The sequence below is a fragment of the Hemitrygon akajei genome, chromosome 4 (assembly GCF_048418815.1).
Source record: "Hemitrygon akajei chromosome 4, sHemAka1.3, whole genome shotgun sequence".
Lineage (NCBI taxonomy): Eukaryota > Metazoa > Chordata > Chondrichthyes > Myliobatiformes > Dasyatidae > Hemitrygon > Hemitrygon akajei.
Window position 1 is genome coordinate 147,476,266 of NC_133127.1, and position 17,588 is coordinate 147,493,853.

At 39.1% G+C, this 17,588-nt stretch overlaps 1 long non-coding RNA gene across 2 annotated transcripts in view; it reads left to right on the forward strand.

Annotated features, from left to right (window-relative positions):
* The window catches only part of LOC140726752 (uncharacterized), a 73,534-nt gene extending 67,314 nt beyond the window's left edge, over window positions 1-6,220 (forward strand). For both annotated transcript variants that reach the window (XR_012098721.1, XR_012098720.1), the window contains exon 3: window positions 5,815-6,220. This is a non-coding gene — a long non-coding RNA (uncharacterized lncRNA). The remainder of the gene's footprint in view (window positions 1-5,814) is intronic.
* Window positions 6,221-17,588: the final 11,368 nt, after the last annotated feature.

Here is a 17,588-nt window from a genome sequence, read left to right on the forward strand (position 1 = left end):
TTTGTTTACAGTTGTGAACCAGACTAGTTTCTTCATTCTGAATTGACCCAAATTAAGTTTGACCCAACCCTGTACCCTGCCAGATCTGAACCACCCACCTCTACACCCTTTACTTTCCTGCATTTAATCCCACAAAGACCAGCAGATGCCACTTTGGGTAGCACTGCAAAAAGGAAATGTAATTAACTATTTGTTTGGTACAAAGATGGATAATTTTTCAAAATCTTTTATGTATATATTGTCCAAGGTTTGAAATCTGGCAAGTTGGCATTAAGGGTGCAGCATTTTGGACACAGGACATATTTGAACCATAACTCAATTCACATTTATTTATCGCTTCTTGTGTAGTAAAATACCAAGGGTACTTAGAGGAGTGATAGCAACAAAATTTGGCAATAAGCCACTTAAGGATATATTAGCTCAGATCAACAAATTGCTGGTAGTTTTAAAGGCAATCTCATAGAGAAAGAAGTAATTTAAATTGGTTTATGGAGTCTCAAAGCAGCCCACATTTTCTTTTGAACCATTTTTCTGCCCTATTTGTCTTCCTTATCATGGAAGTAGTCTTCGTCTAGGAGTGTTCTACTGGTTAATGGTGCTAGACTTAATTTACAAGGAATGCCAGCACATGAGGAAGAATGGCTTCTAATTCAAGCAATCATCGTGTATCATTCTGTAGAAAGTATCAGTGAATTTGAGAATTTTGTGACTTTATAGCTCAGACTTACCTTTTTTATACTGATTGCAAATTTTTTGAATTATATACCTTTTTAAAATAAATTACTTTACACTTGCATTTTAAAGTTCACATATACTATCTTGTGAATGGATCACTGACTAAACTTATTTAAACTCTGTTTCAGAACAGGGTAACTATTTACTAAATACTGCTATGATATAAATTTAAAGTATTGTTCCAGACTAAACTCTGAGTCAAACATCGATTTATTGTTACTGTTTATCTTTCATAAAAAAATATAGACAGTAAGAGCAATAGGTTCCCAGGTCTTCAATCATTTTCCACGTGTCACAGGACAGGCAGTTTGGGAATGAATCTGCCCACAGTTCACAGCTGACAGCACTGAGATGGAATCATAAAAGTCAATTAATCATTAAAAGCTGTTACAAGCACACATTGAACAGTTCTGGCATGAAATGTTAATCAGTTCAGTATCAATATAATAAATTCTTGCAAATTGGAGCGATCAATAACTTTTAAGCTGAAGAGATCAATTGCAGGGCACCAGGCCTCTCCTTTGGACCCTGGTGACATGGTTGCCACACGAATAAAACACCTCCAGGCATGTTGCCAACAGAGGTCATCTTCCCAACAGGCTGTTCACTTCAGCAATAGTTACCACGGTGACAGCATGTCACAGTTGCCCTAGTGTCCTGCTGGGGTAGGTGGAAGCCAATGCATCACTGGCTTTGATGGATTTGTCAATAATACTTAGCAGGGGAGGAGAACTGCTCACATAACACTTGCAGGCCTGCTGTCCCAGAGTGGGTCAGGGTGATTTAATTGTTTGCAGGGACGTGTGAGCCTGCATACATACAAGGATTAAATAATGTGCACAAAGGCACAGGGTTTTCATCTGAAATTACTGTGGGTTAAAACCTCAATGAGAAAGAACAAAAGCAATGCCCAATGCTTAATTATCCCTTTCATTGACAAAATATGAAACTATAGTTACCACACTTAAACCAACATCGGACATACTGTTTTAAAGGATAAAAATTAATAGGTTACTTATAATGGTTTTACATTTAAATAGATGTCAGTTGATCATTAATTTCCCAGTAGTGGTGCTAGTATGAATTTTTACTGCTGAAGAATTCCGGAAGCAAATTTTCCTTGTTGTGCAAATGTAGGCATTAAAGAAATTACAGAATGCAATTGACAATCGATCTAATTGAAATACTTATTTACAGTCAATTTTATTATTATGGGCATTTTTAAATTTTTTAATGCAGATTAGTCACATGACACCCACACTGGCATGGTGCATTTTGACCTCTGGATTCTGCAGATAAATTCTTTGGCACCTTTAACCTATGGGGATAAACCAATGGAAGTATAAAACAGGTTTCACAAGTGGACCCGAGTTGCTATTTCTCCCAAGTGGTCTTCTGCAGTCCAAATATAGTGAAGTAGAAAACGGAACATTTTTTCCTTAGCGAACCCGTGGAATGCTGGACTCACTGATGATAATTTTTTTAATTCACTTACAGGACGTGGGTGTCACCAGTTAAGCCAGCACTTACTGCCCATCCCTAGTTGCCGTTCAGAAGGTAGTGATGAGCTGCCTTCTTGAACTGCTGCAGTCCCTGAGGTGTAGGTACACCCACAGTGCTGTTAGGGAGGGAATTCCATGACATTGACCCAGTGACAATGCAGGAATGGTGATATGTTTCCAAGTCAGGATGGTGAGTGACTTGGAGGGGGATTTCCAAGTGGTGGTGTTCCTAGGTGTCTGCTGTTCTCGTCCTTCTAGATGGTGGTGGTCGTGGGTCTGGAAGGCACTGCCTTAGGAATTTAGGGAATATCAAGAACTGTCCAATCCCATTGCATTTTAGTCCACATTAATGTAATTCTCCCACTAAAAAATCGACAGATAATAAATATTTCAAAAGGAACCATGTTGTCCTGCTGACGTGTAGAAAATGAACCCACAAATGAGTGTATCTCCACCAAATTAAGAAGGTTAGTGCATTAAAAGACATGACTGCTGATTTTTGACTGCTTTCTTATTGAAGAAGCCTCAGCTGCCAATCACACAACGTACATATAAAATGCAAAATCATGTCATATTTAAATGATAGGAAAATGATGCAGCGCACATGCAGAAAATTTTGAAAAATGCCTTTATAACAGGATTCTCACTGTCTAAAGAGAGGACAAAAGAAATTACCCTGATGCTGTTAGACAACAGCAACCAGTTCAGCTCATACATCTATAAACACCTAGAAAGGCCTACAGAACCTTGTATTCACAATTCGTGACATGTAAATAATAGCTAAGCAATGAAGAGTAAAACATCAGGGAGAAGACACAGTTCAGTATAGCTTGGAATCAAAAAATTGGTAAAAACAAAATGATCAGTAGAGTAAAATCTCTCAAAACAGAAATGTACAGAGAATATCTGTTCCTAGAAGTTAAAAATACATTGCAATAAATTGATAAATGGAAATTAACACCAAACTGAAGCATAAATAGGAGACAAACAATGATGGACAGAATTGTTATGGGAGTTGAAGGTGTTGATTTTTAAGTAAATATTTCATTTTCTTTTAGTTCATAAATAAGGTGGAATTATGACTAATGGTACAAAGGAAGAGAATGCAGAAAAATATTAGTTGACAGGAGAAATAAATAAAATTCAAATTGAATGAGATTGAAACCACTCTTAAATAGGAACATAAATTGGGCAAAAGTATCATAAGGTGGGCGATGGGAGTGGAACCAAATGCAAGACACAGCCACTGAAGTACCAGGAACAGGACTAGGCGTGAGAAGGAAGCAAGGAAAATGAGGAAGAAAGAACGTTGGACATGACACAGGCCCCGGACGAGACAAGGATTCCGGGCCTGGGCTAGGACTTGACAAGGACAGCGGAACCAGGACATGGAACTGGGAACTAGAAGCCTAGGCTTGGACTCCGAGCCAGAGACTGGACAAGGTCCCAGAACCTGGGTTTTAACTCGGGGTCGGACTCCAGAATCAGGCCAGGACAAGATGAGGCTACGGGACGAGGAGAGGCACAGGACTGAACGAGAGACTCCTGGACGGGACAAGGGAACCTCAGCACAGTACGAGGGAGTCCCAGCACCGGGCTGGGCAAGGTACTCCTGTGCTGAGCAAGGCACATGGACATGACAAGAACCCAGAGCCTTGGTCGAGGGAGAGACATGAACATAGAACAACGAGCCGGGACTCCTCCTTGGGCACAGGACGTAGGGCCGGGACTCATCACACAGAACACTGAACATGACGAGACAGTTCCCAGCGCTAGGTAGCGGCAAAACGGCTGGACCTACCCAGTGAAGGCGTGGACACAGAGTCATTTTCCAATGCTAGGTAGCAGCAAAATGGCCAGACCTACCTAGCGAAGGCGTGGACACAGACAGACAATTCCAAACAGGGCGAGGCTCCAGACACAGGCAAGGTGAGGCAAGGCAAGGCAAGGCTCCAGGCAGAGGCGAGATGAGGCAAAGCAAGGTGAGGCGAGGCAAGGCAAGGCAAGGCTGCAGGCAGGAAGGTGAAGGGAAGGATACAGACAGGGGTTTGGACAGAAACAATCCAGCAGCCAGAGGCTGAATCCTGAAGCTATTTATGAGGCCAGCCCAAACAAGAATCAGCTGCCTCAACAGAAACAGGGGAAACCCGGAAAAACTGGAATAAGGAACATGAACCAGACCGTGAACTGGAATGTGGATTTCACGGACTGGACTATGACAAAAAGCTTACCAGCATCGTGCTTTATGTAGAATTTGATCTTCATTCCCATTGAATTTATTGGGGGAAAATGTGTGGATGTAAAATGTCTTATTCTACCAAAGGCTAAACAGCAGTAAGTTAGTTGATACTGATAGGATGCACCCTAACACACTAAGGGCAATGGTGAGGCAAATGGTAAGGAACTGGTTGCAGTTTTTGATTCTCCATAAATTTACAAATTGAACCTGGACATCAAAGACTTGTTCATCTAACATTAACTTGGACAAGTAATTAGAATCCATAATACAGCATCAATTTATTGAGCATTTACAAGCACATAAATTAATGATGAAAAAGCAACATAGCTTGGTTTTGGTAGTGTCTGAGGAAACCAAAAGTTCTTTTTTTGAATAATTTTCTAATTATGCAGTTAAAATGCATTGATATGAGTACACATGACATTTTAGAAAAGATTCACAACAACTTGGCATGTGAAATATTCAATGAGCAGTATCATTGCAAACAAAATTTCAAGTAAAAAAATTCATGAAATATCTCAGAGTTTTGGATTAAAAGATCATGCATATGCCACAGTTAAGTGTAAGTGTGTGTGTGTGTGTGTGTGTGTGTGTGTGTGTGTGTGTGTGTGTGTGTGTGTGTGTGTGTGTGTGTGTGTGTGTGTGTGTGTGTGTGTGTGTGTGTGTGTTCACATGCATAAAAGCACATTGGATGACAGTTTGTAGTGAAATGTTGAGGTTATCATCTGCAGAATGAAAGGTTGAAAATGCTGGTTCCGTAATGGTCCAGGTTAACTAATAGCTTGCTAATAGTTCCAAAGAGTGCACTAGGTGCAGTGTAAGGATCAGTGCGTTTCTGGCTACCCCACTTGTACATTACAGAACAGAAGTCAGTACACACAGGTGGTCAGATACCAGCACATGTGAACTCTCACTCTACCCTAGACTCATCACTGATATCAGATTCAGTTTCATCGCTGCCTGACATGGGGGGAGGTCAGAAATGGATGTCATCTGATCTCTCAGTTATACACTTGTGTTCATTCCAGACAACTGAGTTTCACTGTGTGGTACGTGCATCAAAAGAGGTGCCATTTTTCAAAAGATGCCTTGAATTCAAGTCCAGAATATTCTCCAGAGGGAGGTAAAAGATCCTTAGGAATTATTCAAAGAATAATGAGAATTGTGGGGGGTTTTCCCTCTGAATTGGAAATAATTATCTGGTAATTTATCTTGTTATTGTTTGTAGAATGTGCAGTCTTTTGAATGGCTGTTGCCTATTTTACAACAGTAAGTACACTTCAACAGTGAAGGTTATTAAAACTATATACTGTAAATTAAAACTTTATCTTCTTTCAGCCAACTGACTTCAGATTTGGCTACAGACCATACAGTGATCCAACTCAAAAGGAAAATACGACCTTCATTGGAAGTTGGATATACATCATGGGCGCATCCCTCCCATCATCAGAAATGTCTACGGGGTGTTGCCTCAAGGAGTGAACATCCATCAACAAAGACCCATGTCATCTTGGTCATGTCATTTTCCCACAGCTACCACTGGGCAGAAGTTACAGAAGCCTGAAGTCCCACACTACCAGGTTCAAGAACATCTACTTCTCTTCAGCTATTCAGTTCTTGAAGCAACCTGCTCACTCCTTCAGTAAACTGACCATTACCATTCTGCTCCTCAATGGACTTTGTGTTTTTTTCCCCTGTTCTAATTGTGTATGATCTTATATAAATTTATGTTTTATCCTGTGAATCTTGTGCCTGTGATGTTGTTGCAAGTACGTTTTCCTTTGCTCCTGTTCATACATGTACCTGTGCAGAAAACAAGAAACTTGACTTTGACTTTTATTTTGAAATAAATACAAAATGATAGATATAAGGGAGACTGCAGATGTAGGAAATCTGGAGCAACACACACAAATTGCTGGAGAAACTCAGAAGGTCAGGTAGCGTTTATGGAGAAAAACTGGCCGAGTCCCTTCATCAGTCCTGATATTAATTCCAGTGACACTAGTGTCCTTGCAATTGGAAATCTAAAATACAAGCCCCACATTCTGATCATCCAGTGATGTCTGAGTACTCAGTTACAGCCAGTTTACACTACCCTGAAAGGTGGAGGGTAATGAAAACTATACACATGGATCACATGCACCCGTACAATTTAACAGCTGTCTAGTTCTGCTGATAGAAATTATTTGCAAGAAAGATAAAATACTGCACAGATGTATCTCAGAGACGTGAAAAAAGACAGGAACCCATCAAATATTGGAAAAGAAGAAATTCTCAGTCACCACCTGCAGTGTTAGCTTACACTGACAGCAGAAACAAAACTTCCAAAATGCACCTGTACAACTACCTGCAAACAATTTCTACTATTTTGAGAATGGGACTAAAATTAAATCTTCTTGAAGACAAAATTAATTTTTGTATGTTATGGAGCCGGTAGATTTTATAACATATCGAAATATTTTGCTTTTCATGACTGTCAATCACATTTGTTTTGCTTTTCATAAAACTTAACCATCTAATGATGCCTGAAGAATAAGAGGCACAGAAATATTTTATAAAGTGATATCAACAATGTTTTAGTTAGTAAGGGAAATTATTAACTTTTGAACATTGTCTACAGTAAATGTATTCACTATCAGATAAACATTACATGTTATTTTTATTCAAGGAAATGTTATTTTAAATTATGCAAGAGCATAGATCTATTTCTTCATCTTATTTCCATAATTTGCCATAAAATAATATTTTGGTTTAACTGTTCAATGTCCTTACATATCCTGTAATTGCTGAAAGATCAGCTCTTGTCCATCTGCTTTCCAGGCTCAAGAGTGCCATCCTGATTTTTTTCTCAGAACATGGACCTCCAACGTTTGATCTCATTCTTGAGAATGAAGGCTGTAACGTCTACAATGTTCCAATTCTTGAATGTCCGAGCTGCACATAATACCTGCAGAGAACTCAGATAAAGATTTTTGCAATATGATCACTATTTCCTCTAACATATATTCAACCAATCTGACTGAATCATTCAAACTTCAATTGCTTCATAATTGTCCAACCTCAGCGTTTATAGAGATGTTAACTCATCCCTTCAGTTTATTGCCCCCTTCATATTTTACTGTACCCTGCGTTATTCTCTCACAAGCTCCCCTTTGATCCTTTTCTCACTCATCTACCCTAAAGCATAATTAACAGTAGCCACTTAACCTGCCTGCACATCCTTCGGATGTGGAAGTAAATCAGAACACCTGGTGAAAACTCAAACAAGGGAAAATCTGCAGACGCTGGAAATCTGAGCAACACACACAAAATGCTGGAGGAACTCAGCAGGCCAGGCAGCATCTATGGAAAAGAATACAGTCAATGCTTCAGGCCAAAACCCTTCAGCAGAACTCTGAAAGCTCATGCAGTCATAGAAATCTCTGAGTTCGTAGGACATACCCTCCAGCTCAGTTTTGATCCCAGTTAAATTTAATAGGATCTTATTTATGCAGTTAATTCTCCCTGATTATGGTGGCATAAGTGGTCCTTAAAGGAACATCCAAAAACTGCTTTTTAGGACTGGAGTTCTTGTCTTCACAAAACAAATGTTACAGGCCGTGCTTCATTCCCAGATCCTCATCACTTCTTCACACATGTCCCTGTTAATGTGTGAAAGAATTGTTCACCTACAGTTTGCTTGTGTTATTTCATACATTCATTATCAGGACTCGACTTCAGAAATCAGCACTAGTTGGCAGCGCAAGGTGGAATAAGCTTAGCGTGAGGAAATTTACACAAAGGACTTTCCTTGGCACTATTCTGCCTTGCCGAGATGGAAATCACAAAGGAAGCACATTGGTGTAAAGGAGTATTGCATGCCCCATGGTCTTTGTGCATATGTGCAGCATATGCCTGGAGGCCTGAATCTAAATGATGCAAGTGCTCTGCTTGTGAAATAAATACCTTTGTGCTAAATGCTAAAATCTTACAGTGTATGGCATACCCAATTCATCACTTGAATGGCTATGGCAACAGCAAGAAAGCTTAAAATTCTTGTTACTTCCTGAAGCTAATGATTAGGTTCATTGACAAGGATAGTAATTAAAGGATTTGGAAACAGACAGGTGAAATTGCAAGGGAATAATGGTTCAGGACTCTCCGCAGTTGAGGCAAATGACAAAAACAGAAGTGGCAAGTGAGCAGATGTAAAGCCTGCACAATATCTTTGTGGGTAAGGTTGTACTTTCTACTTCACAATTTCAACATAGATCCTTTCTCCAGGACAGAATTGTGCACTCAATGTGCCATCTTGCTATGTAAATAGGATACCAGTATTCGAATATTAAAAATAAAAAGCAATTTATGCATTGTGCTAAATATCTGGGCAACCTGCAGATTAATCTATCTGTCAGTAAGTACACGTTCATTGTGCAGATGAATTCCATTAGAGTAATAACTCTTGGAAAGTGTGATCAGCAAAGTTTCAGTTATGTATTCCATTGTAAATGTGCTCCCGCCTTGGGCAGACGAGGTACATGGAACACGGTACCCACAGGAACAGTCGATTTGGCCCACAATGTTGCTCCAAACCAGTTAAAAAGCAAATCAAATAGACCCACACTAATCCCTCCTACCTACTCAATGTCCATATCCCTCCATCTTCCTTACTTCCATGTGCCAATCTAAACATCTCTCAAAGGCCTCAAATGTATTTCTCTTACCACCATACCAGGCAGTACATTCCAGGAATCCAATTTACTCCCCCTTTGAACCTAATCCCTTTCACCTTCAATGCATGCCCAGTGGCATTAGACATTTCAACGCTGAGAAACAAATACCTCCTGTCTACTCTATCTATGCCTCTCATAGTCTTATAAACCTCTAACAGATCTCCCCTCAGTCTCTGCCACTCCAGAGAAAACAACCCAAGTTTATCGAACTTCTCATGATAGCACATGCCCTCTAAACCAGGCAGAACCCTGGTAAACATCTTCTGAACCCTCTCCAAAGCCTCATCATCCTTTCTATATTGGGGTGACCAGAACTGTAGGCAATACTCCAGATGTGGCCTAACCAGAGTTTTAAAAATTTGCAACAAACCGCTTGACGTTTGAACTCACTACCTTGACTAATAAAAGCAAGCATACCATAAGCCTTCTTAACCAACCGATCGACATGTGTAGCCAATCTCAATGAGCTATGAACTTGAATCCCAAGATCTCTCTGCTCAGCAATGCTGTTAAGGATCTTGCCCTTCACAGTGTACTGCATCCTTGCAATTGCCCTACCAAGGTACAACACTCCATCTGGGTTAAACTCCATCTGCCATTTCTCTGCCTATATCTGCAACTGATTTATATCATGCTGTATTATTTGCCAATCTTCTAAATTATTTACAACTCCACCAATCTTGGGATCATCTGCAAATTTACAAACCCAGCCTTCTACATTTTCATCCAGGTCATTTATATACATCACAAATAGCAGAGGTCCCAGCTCAGATCCCTGCAGAACACCTCTAATTACAGACCTGCAGCTCAAGTAAGTCCCTTCAACCATGGTCCTCTGCACAAGACAGTTCTGAATCCAAATACTGTGGACACCATGCAATTTAATCTTCTGGATTAACCTCCCGTGAGGGATCTTGTCAAATGCCTTACTAAAATTCATGTGGACAACATTCACTGCCCTACCCCCATCAATCTCTATCGACGCATTTTCAAAAATCTCAATCAAATTAGTAAGACTCAGACTGCCCCGCATAAAGCCATGCTGACTCTCCCTAATTAGGTGATGGGTTTCCAAATGCTCATATATCTTCTCCGGCAATTTCACTACAACTGACCTTACACTCACTGGTGTATGGTTCCCTGGATTTTCTCTTCTTCAATAGAGGTACAACATTAGCCACTCATCAGTCCTCCAGAACTTCACCTGTACCTAGAGAGAACACGAAGATACTAGTCAAGGCCCCAGCAATCTCGTCTCTTGCAACACATACAAAACGCTGGAGGAACTCAGCAGAACAGGAAGCATCTATGGAAAGGAGTAAACAGCCAACGTTTCAGGCTGATAAAATTCTTATCAGTGATGAAGGGTCTCGGCCTGAAACGTCGACTGTACTTCTTCCTATAGATGCTGCCTGGCCTGTTGTGTTCCACCAGCATTTTGTGTGTGTTGGTAGAAGGCTTATAGCAGGTAATGAAGGATTTTCTTGCCAGAGCTTTTGCACACTGTCCATATGTGATTTGCTTGCTAAATGATGCTTTAAAAAATCAAGTTTCCAAATATCACTTCACTTCCTCTTACTTACAAATTGTCCAGCAACTTTTGCATCACAACAGTCCATGCAATTTACACCAGTTTCTGTATTGTACATTAATATTTTGCATAGCTGCATGTTCCTGATCTCATGAGCTTTTGGTGCAGCAGTTATCATCTACTGTTTCATTAAGCAATTCCATTTTAAATGAACTAGCAGTTCTTTTGCGCTTCTTGCCTTTTGCTTCTTTGGAATTCAACATAGTAAATCAATAATTTTTTTCAATAAAAACAGTATAAGTAAACCAGTTCTAAAATCTGCAGACAAATCCTCGCAAACTCCATGTTGTCAACACTGTCTGCATTAGAAACCAGAAAAGGAAATGTGATTGTGTACGATCGTGAAATATACTTAACATTCCAATGAGGTAGAGGGTGACAACCTGTTGTATGCAGTTTAAATTCCTTTGTGTGCTAGTAGCAAAAGATAAGTGTGTGCACATGCACACACCTTAGAGGGAACATTGCATAAAGAGTCTTGGCACAAAACGTCGACTGTTTACTCTTTTCCATAGATTCTGAGTTCCTTCAATTTATATGTGTTGCTTGGATTTCCAGCATCTGCAGATTTTTCTCATGATTGTGAATCTCGTCTCTTCCCTCCTTCAATAATCTGGGGTAAATCCCATCAGGCCCTGAGGACTTATCCATCTTAATACTCATTAGGGGACCCAACACTTCCTCCTCATTGACCTCTAAACAACCTAACATATTTATACACTCAGCACTAATCTCCTGGTCCTCCATATCATTTTCCTTGGTAAATACTGAAGCAGAGCGCTCATTAGGTACCTCACTCACATTCTCCACATCCAAGCAAATGTTCCCCTCTTTATCCTTGGATGGTCCCATCCTCTCCCTAGTTATCCTCTTGCTCTTGATGTATGTATAGAATGCCTTAGGATTCACCTTAATCCTGCTTGCCAAGGACTTGTCATTGCTCTCTTGGCTTTCCTAATTCTCTTCTTTAGTTCTTTCCTGACTTTATACTCCTCATGTACTTCGCTTGATCCTAACTCTGAAGCTTTACATACTTTACCTCTTTCTTCTTGACTAAATTCATCACCTCTCTGGACATCCAAGTGTGTCTTATCTTTCCATCTCTGTCCTTTCTTCTAACAGGAAAATACCTTTCCTGTACTCTGTGAACACCCTCCAAGTGTCTGATGTGGACTTGCCAGAAAAAAGGTGTTTGCATTTAACACTTCTTAGTTCCTGCCTAATGCCCTCATAATTTGCCCTCCGCCAATTTAAAATTCTTCTACAATAACTATATCTATCTTTATCTACAGCTATCCTGAAAGTTAAGGGGTCGTGGTCACTGTTCACTCTCATGCACTGAAAGGTCAATCACCTGGCCAGGCTCATTATCCGACATGAGGTCCAGCACGGCCCCATCTCTCACTGGCCTGTCCACATATTGATTTAAGAAACCCTCCTGGATACACTTAGCAAATTCTGCCCCAACTAAACCTCTTGCACTAAGAAGATCCCCTGTGACAACAACCCTATGATTTTTACACATTACCTTGGTCAGATTACATATCTGTTATTCAATGGCTACTGGGGGTCTGTAGTACAATCCTTTCAATGTGATTGCACCCTTCCTATTCCCGAGTTCTACCCAAATGAACTCAGTACCAGACCTGCCCATTTTGTCTCCCCTGAGTACAGTTGTGATATTGTCCTTGAATAGTAGTGCAACTCCCCTCCCTTAACTCTTTCTCTATCATTTCTAAAACATCAAAAACCTGGTATGTTAATCACCCATTCCTGCCCCTCTCTCAAACAAGTTTCAGTAATGGCCACAACATTGTAATTCCATATACTGATCCATGCACTAAGTTCATCACCTTTACCCATAATACTCCTAGCATTAAAATACACACACTTCAAACTATTCGACCCATTATACCTGCTATTTGGTTTTGCCTTTCAATACTTTCCCTGACATCTACCTTTCAGTCCGATCCTTCTGCTATTGACTTGATGCTCCAGTCCCAGCCGCTGCAAAACTAGTTTAAACTTGCCCGAGTAGCATTTACAAACTTCTCAACCGGGATATTGGTTCCCTTCCAGTTCAGGTGCAACTCGTCCCTCTTTTACAGGTCAACACTTCCCCAGTAAATGTTCCAATGATCCAAGAACTTGAAACCCAGCCCCCTGCACCATCTCCTCAGCTACTTATTCACCTTTGCTATTACCCCATTCCTACTTTCACTAGCCCATGGCACCAGCAGTAATCCAGAGATTATTACCTTGGAGGTTCTTCTCTTCAGCCTCTTTCCTAACTCTATATACTCACTGCGTAGAACATCTTCCCCTTTTCTGCCTGTGTCATTGGTGCCAATATACACCACAACCTCTGGCTGTTCACTCTCCCCCTTGAGAATATCCTGCAGCCAATCCGATACATCCTGGACCCTGGCACCCGGGAGGCAACACACCATCCTGCTGTCTCTCTTGCGACCACAGAATCTTTGTCCCTCTAACCATCAAAAGTATTTTACAGGCGTACCTTAAGTAAACAGTAGCTGTGTTGACACAAAACTTTTTGTAGCAAAAATTTTGAGTTGCCTGCCCATCAATAGTACATTCAGAAAGTTTTATATTGATTGATTGTAGATCTGAATTTCCATCTTCTCCATCTGCTCCCAGATCCTATCATTAGTATGAACAACATTGAACCTGGTCGATCTCTCAGAGGAATATTAGTCTGAAGGAGCAAGCATGCATTGGGACTTCTCATAATGAAATGTCAAGGTTTTATAAACAATTAAAATGTAACAAGCAATTTAATTTTTTAAGTATTTTTATCTGAAATACATAACTAATTAAAACATTACCTCAAACACAAATGACTTAAAAATCCATAATTTTTCTTATTTTATTTTTAGCTTCTCATAATCATAAAATCTTCATTGAAGTGAATGGTACTTTCCTATGCAAGGTCCAGGAGCATATTCCCAGGATAAAAAGCTGAGGCATTTTTAATAAGGTCTTGCTCCATAGTTAGACTGTCCAACAACAAAGACAACCAGTAAATCAGCTGTAAAATTCAGTCAACAAATCTGAGTCTCCTGCATTCATTTGGGAATATTGAAGAGAACAGCATTCAGAAGGGTAAATACCAGCATTTTTATATACAACAGCCAGAAAAACTTTGTCCGTCTGTCTTCCTTTCTGCTAGGCGCCTGCATTTAGTCAATGGTTCCAATACTAAGGGAAACTATCAATGAAAATGACTCGGTCATTTACAGATTCCCTTGCATCACTAGCTATAATGAAACACAATGGCAGGTTTTTGGTTTCTCTTTCAAGAGAGAGTAATTGAATTAATGCACATGGCAAACGTACACCTAAGATAAAATCTAAGAAAGTGTTACCTAGAAATTACAACTAGAGGTCATGGGTCAAGGATGAAAGGAGAAATATTTAAGGGAAACATGAAGGAGGATGGTGCCCTCAGAGGGAAATGCCAGCAGAAATGGATGAAGGTGGTATGGAGTGCTATGGTCCAGGTGCAGGTCAATGGGACCAGGCAGGCAGGCAGAGACTAGATGGGCTAAAGGACTTGCCTCTGTGCCATGGTTCTCTACGACTCCATGATTCTAAATATGTGAAAATACATACATTGATTCATAGCTTGTTTGACCATGACAAAGTTATTATTATTCCAATCACAGAAAATCTATTGATTAAACAAGAAGTTTGTTTGCCATTTACCAAAACCACAGTTCTCTCTTGATTCTGTTACATTTTCTATGCACACTTGGTGCTTCTGTGATGTTTTGGGAGCTGTGTGAGACCTGTGCTTCATTCACAGTGAGGCTACAGCTCTGCCATTTGAGCCAATAGATAACATTGCTAGTTTCAAATCCTCAGTTTCTTTGGGGCAAGAAAGTATACTCACTTTTATTATCAAAGCTGGCAAAATGCAAATCTTTCTGCAATGCAGTATCACCTATGAGGAAATTGTGGAATGAAGGATATATTGAACATGGATCTTTATATTTTTAACACCATTGGGTTCCTAAGTGGTTGTTCTACTGTTTGGCACAAATATTTCAGATATACTGTATATAGTGGTGCTTTATTCAAACTTGAGAAAAGCATCATTGAATATTTAAATAAATGCAGCAATTGCAGATTGCATGCTTGCACTTCCCAGGTGAAATTGGTTCTGTTGCCACCTGATTAAAATGAGAATCCTATGCCAAGCCTGTCAAAGCAAATGCTGTCACTGTCTGCCTCAGGACGCTGCAAGTAAACAGAGATGCTGACACATACAGGATGAGTGGAGCTTCCCTAGGACTTAACCTTTAACCCTCTGCTTGAACTATCAGCATCACATTAAACATGATGTCAGATACCTTAGTTTCATTGACACCTGAAGGATACCGTACTTTAAATATTGAATAATACATTTCTAGGCTAAGTTTAACATCTACAATCTACCACTTGCACATCTCAAAGGTAAGAACGAGAAGCACATAAACCATTGCATTCTTTTGAATACTGTCAATATAATATATGTATACAAGGAAGCATTAAACTTCAAAATTTAGCTTTGCAGTGTATAGGTTCGTGGTTAGAAGTTATGAAAAAATTGTGAGGAAAAGATCTTACAATATCCAAAATTTGAAGTAGTCATCTCTGCTTCCAGCTGACTATTTTCTACTTTTTTCAAAGCTAAGCTTTTCAATTCGATTTTAATATAGTCTATTTTATTTGACACAGGTATCATTAGCATTTCATATAATGTATGAAAACCTACAGATCAAGATATTTGATTTGGGGTTTTCATCAGAATAAATATACCACATCAAATTCACCTGAAGCCCTTTTTACTGTAAATTGCCATTTCTATTATACAAAGATGCACAGATCATGTCAATGAAAAGCTCTTCCTGTTAGAAATATATTGGTATTGTGCAGTAAAGATTTATTTCAAGAGAGGGTGTAACACAGATGGTTTATGGTCAGACTGCATGTTTTATTAGTAATAGATATGTTAATGTAACTTTATGTTACTTTTTTGAGTGTTATTTTATCAAATCAACAAACATGAGTGCAATTAACATGGTTTTCAATTGATGGCCGTAAATCTAAACTAATTGTAGTTCCTACTCTGGACAAAAAAAAAACAACATAAAACAGGATAACCATAGCATCTATCGTTAATCTGAATGTTCAGTTACAATGTATTCACAGAAGGAATAAGCTTTTAAAAATTATCATTATTTTAGAATTTGTAAAAAAAAACTTATTGCTGTTAGGTTAATAATGATAAATGGTATTCTATATAGTTAAAAAGACCCATATGATGTCTGCCAACAGCATCAAAATATATAATAAATCAGATTTATTTGGGTTGAAAACAAATATTCAATGAAATAACAGTACTAAGTTTACAGCCCATAATTGCTTTGATAATTTACCAGTACAATAACATATTATGATATATGGCAGAAAGGGTCATAGTTGAAATGTAATTTTGTTCTGCATTGTCATTAATTTTGCTTCCCTTGTCCTTTCTAGTTTTATATTGTTTTTCTCTCTTTCAATTTTCCTCCGCTTTGATGTTCCCAAATGTGCCCTGTTGGTTTGTCAGTAATAGTTACTTAAACGTTATGTTCTTACTTAATTCTGCCACCCACCATTATCTGTAACTTCCACTGAAGAACTGATTACTTATGGATTACTGGCAATTAACAGTTTAGTAAACCTCAGGGAAGTTCAATAGAATAAAGAGAACAGATTTGTTCTTTACACATTCCACTAAAAGGCAATCCCAATTTCCATAGTAAAATGAATTTCTAAACCCAGGAATGGTCCACAAATATAATGGTTGCACATCACCGATTTACTTCTATTTGAAAGTTAAAAAGTAGATATTCAGATTCCAGAATCAAATACTCCAGGACCGAGATCACCTGAATTTCAGTAGTCAAGCTGCAGTATGCTTTTGCTCAAAGGTCAAGTTCCAAGAGAAATCATGAGGGGGAAAAAAACCTGAAAAATTTAAGTGTTCATTTCTGCTATTAAGATAACCGTTTTCTGATATACTCTGATACAGCTTCAATTTAGAATGTTTTGTCTTACACAGACATTATTAACATTTAATGGAATTTATGAAATTCACTGATCAAGAAAATTAGGTTTGTATTTGCATCATAATAAAAATACCATATCAAATTCACCTAAGCTATTTACAAAACATCATCACCCACTGAACCAGAAGAACACACAGTTCTACTCTCAGATCCACAAGACAGAGTTCCTCTACCAACCCACTCATGATGAACATCAATGAACAGTAAAAGTTCATCCAGAAACTTCCTCTATTTCAGAAGCTACCTTTCAATAAAAGCAAATATTGATGATGAAATTCACAATCACCTTCAATGCATCAGTGCAAAAATTTTTTCATTTGAAGAACAACACATCAGATATGACACAAAACTCATGGCCTACTGGGCAGCAATGTTCCTTGCAATACTTCTGAGACCTGAGTGCCAACAGCAGGCATTTTAAGGCCACTCAAAGATACAACAGATATTGTCTCTGTAAAATGCTCCATTCCCTAGAAGGATATCTGAACCAACTTTGTTGTCCTCTCCCAGGATAACATTGAGGTCCTGATTAGACTGAGTTGGTTTGGTTGGATAGGTCATATCAGTTGGATGCTTAACATCAGATTTCTGGAACAGCTTTGTCACAGGAAGAGGTTTTGTCAGAGGAAAAGATTCAAGACAACATTCAAAGCCACCTTGGAAACAATAAAACATTCCTGCCAATAGCCTGCC